Source organism: Eurypyga helias, unplaced genomic scaffold (assembly GCF_000690775.1).
Source record: "Eurypyga helias isolate BGI_N326 unplaced genomic scaffold, ASM69077v1 scaffold12216, whole genome shotgun sequence".
Taxonomy (NCBI): Eukaryota; Metazoa; Chordata; class Aves; order Eurypygiformes; family Eurypygidae; genus Eurypyga; species Eurypyga helias.
Window position 1 is genome coordinate 11,061 of NW_010258576.1, and position 8,423 is coordinate 19,483.

The following is an 8,423-nucleotide window of genomic DNA, read 5'->3' on the forward strand; positions in this document are numbered from 1 at the left end:
GGCAAGTAAAGTACTTTTGCTTCTTAGAGGAAGCCTTTGAAAGACAGTGAACCTAATGATTCAAAGGATTACCTGAATTAGCCTGAATTGCCTCCTCACCAACTCCTCCTACAGATATTATGCAACAACTGAGTTCTTCTTTAAGACAATGGACTTCTTCCCCTGCTCAACTTCCTCTTGATTTCCCTCAAAACTCAGTCACCAGTGACCCCTCTCTCACCAGGGGCATAACCCTCAAGCTGCTCCCTACTCTTCTACATTATATGCAAAAAATAGTTCTGAGTAACAGAACAGTATTTCCATGCCAGTGATTATTAATAAAACACCCAAATAAAAGCAACAGCTTTGCTAATAAAAAAAGTTGATAAAGGTGAGCTTACAGTCTTCACAGTAAATAAAACTATCTATACTGCCTTTTTTTTTGTTGTTCCACTTACTAATCCTATGTTTTGGACATCTGCTTCACTCTTTTTATGGCCATAAGTGAAATGCTTTATCTCGATTCTTAAGTGATTCACATGAACTAGTATCTGCAAATACCAGTACAGAGAAATTATTTTAAGTACTTAATTACATAGTACTTTCACATACATGTAGCTTATTACTTAACACTACCACATGCACACTAATGTATGCTTAAACTATACTTAAAGCTTCCAAGTCTGAAGGAGTAACTATGAAAGACAGCTATCCAGTATTATCGTCTACAACATCCCCATTTCTTTTAATACCAACAGCCATCTACTCAGACAGAGGTAAAATGTAGTTCCATACTGACTGCTGGGAAACAGACAGGAGAATTTCAGCTTATTCAGGTGCATCTGGAATGTTTCACAAGAGTCAAAAAAGTTACTCTGCAAGATGTGAGCAATAACTGTACAGACTCAAAAACCTGCACGTAACAAAACTTATCAGAGCCAGCTTAAATTTAATCAATCCACTTCCCATCTGCAGTTATTTTAAGTATGGACTTAACTGTTGTCTTCTGCATTCTCCTTTAATTTTACTTTGCACCTTCATGAGGTCTACCATTTCCACTCAGATTGAATCTGATCATCTATTGCTGTTGACAGTGCAACACTTCACCTGCAGTTTTCTTCAGTGTAACCAAAAGCTTAGATCTGAACCATATAGAGAGGCTCAGCACCATGTTTCTCATTTATGACTAGACAATGGAGTTCAAACAGTGTTTGGAACTGAAGTTAAATGGCTAGTACAGGCTTTTAGTCAAAGACAAGACAGTGGCAGGCTGCTAACTTCCTGCTTTTACCTCTTTAAGGCTATTCAAGTGTTGGCTTATTACACCAAAACAATGCAACTAATCACTTCTTGGCTAAAGTTAGTATTTTGACACTTATTTCTATTAGATAAAGCAGAAGCTCCTGCCTCAAAGACAGAGCACACATGTTCATTATAGGTAGTATCAGCTAGGAAGACAGCCTCCAGCTCTTTACAGTTTTGGAGTTCCACAGAAGAGAAAAATGTTATGCCAGCATCTATTATTTTTAAGTAAAGTATAGTTAACATCTAGACTGAGAAAGAACTAGATCTCTTTCCTCCCTTTGCCAAAACAATGTCAAACTTCATTTATCCAGCTTGGGGAAAATGGGTATTCAATTTGGTCTGTTCAGGGGCTTTTCTTTATTTATAAAATGTACTTCGATAAAACTTACTCGATATTCAAGACTACAGTCAGCTTCAGCTTTTCTTAGTTCTTAAGTATTCACTAACAGGAGTCACAGTATACAAAACCAATAAAGGATTCAAAGACAACAAAGTTGACCAGGAGACAACAGTAAGCTAAACACTTTAAAAGTAGCCTTGTAAAGGATAAAAACCAGCATTTCCATTTGTTGTTGTTTTGCCATCTAGCAGCACTACAGATGCACAATAAAACAGTCCATATCTTCTGAATCAGTAAGCAAGATCATCTTTTACCATAATACTTAACGCATAGTACCATTAGCAGAAGCATGATTCATCAATAAAGCATCTGTTGAGCATTGCAGTGACAGAATCAAAAATTACTACCATAGTAAGCACAGAAAAACATTGTTTCTTCTCTATCACCAGAGGTGTTATACCACCTTCAAGATAACTAGACAAAAAACTATTATGCTTTTTGCCAACTGTTTTATACCTTCATAATGTTATAATCAGGCTGCTACTAAAAGTAGCAATAGATCTCAAAGTTCCTTGTGTCATTCAGCAACAAAATTAGCAAGTATTACTTAATATAATATTTGTAATATACAATATTCTTTCCATGCATTACTTGCATGAGAAAGAGGAAAGCTTTTACTGGCAACTCCTAGCTTTAGTAACCATCACTCACACCAAGAAAATCTACAAGAGTATTTTCAGCATTACTCCATCAAAATCCATCTTTGAACAAGTGAAGATTTTTCTTTTCCTAGGTTATCCCACTATCAAGAATAAAAAAAGCTTCTATAGGTCCCTGAAACTGCAAAGGTATACCAGCATATTGGGAAAGAAGTACTTGTTATAAATAAATGACTGCCTGAATTACCTCAGTCATAGTTCAGCACATCAGTAGTTAGAATCACATTATTTATATTAAGTACTGAAGGTGGAACAAACCCCATTAAGAACAATTACAGTCCAATTCTCACTAATACTGATTGGTGATTAAATGCAGAAATCTAAAAAGCAAACTGATTCAATATATACAAAAAAGTCACACTAAGTCAGGATCTACAGCATTCATGAACACACTGATTTATAACATGAAATGTAACAATGCTGTTAACTGAAGCTGTCCCACATTAACAGGTCCCTTCTGTGTTGCTTAGTACCCAAGAAGCTGCCTGAGTTCACCTGGAGTTTCACCAGCAGCCCAATCAAGTGCAAAGCCATGCTGTAGCTAAGAGGGACAGTTCTATCCTTCCTTGCTCCCCCCTTATTTCAACCATCTCATTTGCTACAACGAGCTTTCCAGCACTTTGGCTCTATGATCCTGTTATCAGGCTACACTCACATAAGCACTAAAAGCTGGTGAGGAACTTCACTGTCAATTGCCATCTTATTTCAACAGCATTACTTTAGGGCACATGAAACTACCTGTGGAAGCACACTAAAAATTCAGTTACTTGTCACAGAATTAATACAGTCTTTTGTTGCTGACAAATTAAAGAATTAAGGTAAAATTAGATGTTACAGAATTGCAAGCATTGAAGTGTGATTTAATGATCTTCACTGGGAATCAAATACATAATTTGGTAAATTAGCCAAGCTAAAGCCCAAAATCCAATATATCCTCACCACTCAAACCTTCACAGCCTAGAAGAATGGCAGTTGTAACTAGCAAGGAAGATGAAGTCATTTAAGTTTATCAGGTGTATTTGTTTTCCCATACCAAAAGTGTTTTATAAAACAATGTACCTTCTCTTAATCACTATAGATTTTCAACAATAGCTTCTACTTTAAGAGGAGCAGTCAAACACTTAAGAGATACAAAAAGGATCTATATACCAGTTTCATGACCTTGAAGAATGACTAACACCAAGGACATAAGATTCTGATATCACATATGTAGGGAAACATCTTGGTTGTCAATCAAATTAAAAACTCCATACATTACCAGGAAAGCAAAGATCTGAATTAACATCATAAAGGGAAATAAAGTTTTCCTACCTCAATTAAGATATATATATAACCACTTGCTCACCTGAAGCATAGCTTCTTTCTGTGGTACACAGAATGCTCCCTCTTCACATGAGGATGGTTTGTGAGTAGGTGGAAGATCAATCCTGTAGTAAAGAAAGAATGAACTATGACATACCATTGAACAGTCATGTAGATATTTATTTCAGCTGCCAAGTCATCCAACACTAACTCAGGGAAATACACCTTTCAGTCAGCAATAAAACATGAAAGTAATATTCTAATGTCAACACCCCCAGTACTCAGCCATACACCTTTTGAATAAAAGCACTGCCTGTAATTTCTCATTTATCCTACAGGGTGTTAAGTAGACTCCACTTCACCACACACACAGCCCCCAGAGTAGGATTAGGGACTACTAGTATCTATCATAATTTCTAGGTTATGAGGCACAGCTGAAGCAACATTTACTACCACAGCCTTTCTTTGAAAAGCCTTTGAGAAAGCCTTACCATCATTACATGCAGGACTTTTCTACTGTAACTTTCCCAATCAAAGCAAAATGTTGTAAAATTAAAATGTTTAAGACTATTCATATAAGTATGCATAGCTACAGAATCTAAGAAATGAACAAGGAAACTATTTCTAACCATTCTAGAAATTAATCAGTTGTAAGAAAACATTTGACTCATCTTCCTAGCTCAAGAGATTCAAATACTAAAACTGATTTCATGCTAAATGCTCTAAGTCATTGTGTTCTACTCCTCATTAAGTATATACAGACATGACAATTTCATTTCTCGTTCAGGTGAAGTCTTAACTGCATACGGCATGAGTGAAGAGTTATGTTTATAGCTATTAAAAGCCATCATCACTTCGTATGCATGTTCCAGAGTCTATACATCATCCACTTTAACTGACAAAATCCTTTGATACTTTATTTGCTTGGTTTTGTTTGACCATACTGGATGCTTAAAACAGTAAATCATCTCTACACCAGAGACTCAGCGAAACATTCAACATTCCAGAACACATATTAAGTCAGTCATTTCTAAGCACATGTCTGTGGGTGCTTATTTCATTTTATACGCATACGGATAAATATTAGAGGACTTCCGCTTCTGCCAAGCACGGTCAATTTAGTCTTAAGTGAACAGACCTACAGTTATGATAAACTAGCAGTCTGTGGCATCAGTAAAGATGGACATCTCCCCTGCCCTCCAGTTCAATAGATGAGCAGTTCTTTCAAAAAAACCTCTGAAGAGATAGAGAATTTTATTGCCCCTGAAGTCATTATTAGCCTCCTCATTTGCCTTTCAGAAATGCAAATGGTTTTACATTTGTCTACTCTGAAAATACAGCCCTGAAGTTACGACAGCTGAACAGCTGCTGAGGAAACTCAGACATTCAAATTCCTGTATAGAACAAACGTTTTCTGCATACTGCTTTCAATTAAAATGAGAAGTCCAACACATACTCACACTTTGTCAAGATAGGATGGCCTTTTCTTCCTTGGGGTCAGCAGCACTGTCACAAAGATGGTAATGATAAAAAGAGCAAGGACTGCTCCAATCACAGCCCCTGCTACAGCAACAGAAGATGTCTGCTTAAATGGCACATCTGCAATGTGATAGCATAGAGTACACCTTTAAGAAGTTCACATACTTTCAATACTCAGATAAGCTATTGCAGCATTGCTCTGAGAAATGTTTCTTCTTTCCATGACCAAAAAGAAATCCTCATCCTGCACTAACACTCTTGCAGTCATGGCTCTAGTCAACCAACTAAAAAAAAAAAAAGGTTGAATTAAGAGAACTCATGGTTCATTAGTTTAATTTCAAAAGTATCACTACTACTTATCAATAAATACTAGCTGCATGCTTTCATTTTCCATTTCAAGGCAAGATGAAGTTACAGAACACATGCCTAGCACTTACATAAGCAAACAAGGTGTTAACTCAAAAAGCCACACAAGTATGACTTTATTGGCCATCTTTCTTTAAAGGAAATGAAGTCTGCAGAAAGGAAAAAGGGAAACTTAAAATCAGGGGGAAAAAAAGATATACCAGGAGCAATGAACACACCAACTCACTAATTCTTCGCTTACACTTATCAAACCAACCCCTCCGACCATCTATCACATTCTAGGACTTCATACTTCAAACTGCAAGAAAGTATTTTTTATAAATAATTTTTAACAAGAGGGAAGAAAAGCTGTGTTGGTTTTGGTGCGTTTTTTCTTTTTTTAAAGCATTTTCCTTTTAACCTCAGCACTGTCAAACATGATGTTTACCAACTCTCCTACTAAATTAACACATTCAGTCTTTAAAGGTCACACATTTCACTATGCTATGACCTCACAAAGTTTTAAAACCCACAGCTGAGAAACATGTTAACATGCTTTAATCCATTATCTTCAATCTGTTTCAAACTTGCAACAAAAGGCTTAGAAAAAGTGGCACAACTGGAATAATTCACATTAGCTTCACTAAAACCTGAACTTGTCAAATATAGGTAACACAGAAATAATGCTCTGATCTACACTGATTACTAGATCAGAAAGGCAACAGCAAAGTAATTTAAAATTAACACAGCTCTACACTTCTAACATAACCAAAGCAGTTCACTTCAGCTGTTTTCCTTCAGAAATCATTACATGCTGCATTCATCCAAACACCTGAGAGTCATCTTCTATCTACTCTCTTACAAGAGAAAGTTTTAGGAACCTCCCCATACATATTCTATTCGCAGGTTAAAAAAACCCAACACAGCTATCCAGTGTATTTTATTAATTGTTCCTAATTCTCATACCATTTTGCTTGTATGCTAGAAAGCTGGACAAAAGCTTTTTTCCCCCCTCTCATCACTCAAAAAAAAAAAAACCAACCCCACAAACAACCCAAACAAAATAGAAAAAAAGCCCACCAAAACCAAAAAACCACCAACCAGAACCCAAACCCTCCTTAATTCCAAACTGATAAAAGGATTCCTGTCCTCTTACTGCCTATGAAAGACCCGACAGCAACACTTGCCTGGGATCACTCATGCATGTATGTTTAAGTAGATAGAACAAAAATGAAGTCATAACAAATGCTTCTTCAAAGTGAAGGGATAAAGTCATAGATTAACTACTTGCAGGAAGCTAATTCACTCCAGAAGATCAATGTAACACACCACCTTCTGTGATCATAGTTGTGTTTTACAACACAGCTTTCTCAGCATAAGCTCCATTTGTCTGTCAGCACCAGTCTATATAGACAAGAACCAGACTTTCCATTTGCTCCTGAAGAATGGGCACATCAGTCAGTGGAAGTCTCACTTAACCACTGCATTTTAATTAGCTTAAGCTTCCTTTAGACTGGGTGTCCTCTCATTTAAGTGAGAAAATTGCAGTTAACTAATACACACTGTTAGGTCCAGAACTCATGAAGACTCTTTGGTCTTGGGATTACAACTTCTAAAGAAGAGCTTCTTGACTGTTTCGTACTGTAGTAACTTTATAGTGCCTTTTTTTCTACTAAACTCTGCTACAATACTTAATTATCATCAAGTATTTAACTTGCAATGAAAGTTTAGCCATTGAATCCTGCCCGACAGTCAAGTAAATACTTGTATATTCTAAACAAAGCAGAACATGCTGCTTGTTTTCTACTGTGAACACTAGGATTTGATTTGTCTATGATCCTGTTTTGGTTGAGATGACAACCACCCATTGGCCTCTGAACACCAGGAAAAACGGCAAAGTCCCAGCAAATAGAGCAACATACAGGAACCGAACTGAAGTGCAATTACCACAGGGCTCACTTACTTTGCTTTTTATAATGGCTTTGGCAAAATAAGTAGGCACAAAACTACTATTAGTCTAGCCACAGGAACTACCAGAAGCCTAGACCACCTAAACTGCATGGTGCCAGCTGCACAGTATTTGAACCACCCCTTGGGCAGAAACAGATGGGAATTAGTCCACGCCAAGAAATATGGTTAAGGCAGAGCTACAGCAACTGAAAACGAAATTATTTTTAAGTGAATGTAAATCCTAGACAGCGTATCACCTGAGCTTGAAGTGAAACTGTTTGGACAACTTATCATTCTCACAGTTCATGCCTTGTGAAATAGTTTCTAAAAACTTGTTTTATAAGCTTTGGGTGTCCAAGAGGAAACGCTAAAAAAATGTCTTAAATACTTTGGTTCCTTCTACCCAGCCTCTGGTTTTATTATGCTTTTCACCTTCAATTTTAAGAATGTATCTGTCAAACATTTTTGAAGACTACCTATGTTCCAGAACGTAACAAAAAGTTTATTCACACAACAGCCATTTGTACTTACAATCAATTCTTTTTACAGCAGACATAATGTACAAAACATTGCAACACATGTAAACCCTATCCCTATCATCAACTCCAAAACATCTCAACTTCTTATAACCCATAGGAATTAAATATATATTTAAAAAAAAAATCCACAGAGACAAAAGCAAGATATCCCATGTGGAAAACAGGTTTATGGTTATGTCATTTCCAAGTAACACCATCTTTTAAAGATGATATATCAAGTATTTTTTATTTGAAGAGAGGTATCATCTCTTTATTCCAGAAATAATTTGGATCAGAACCTTCTGCTGGAAATTTAACTACTTTCTTTGTATTTGCACTCAAACTAGAGACACACACACTATCATCTGCTATTGTTCTTGAGACTTTGGTCAACCAGGTATCAGTACTCTATTAATCCTAACATGAACTTAAGTTGTTCAGGGATGCTTTTACATTTGAATTTCAAATAAAGCTGTTGTCTTAATC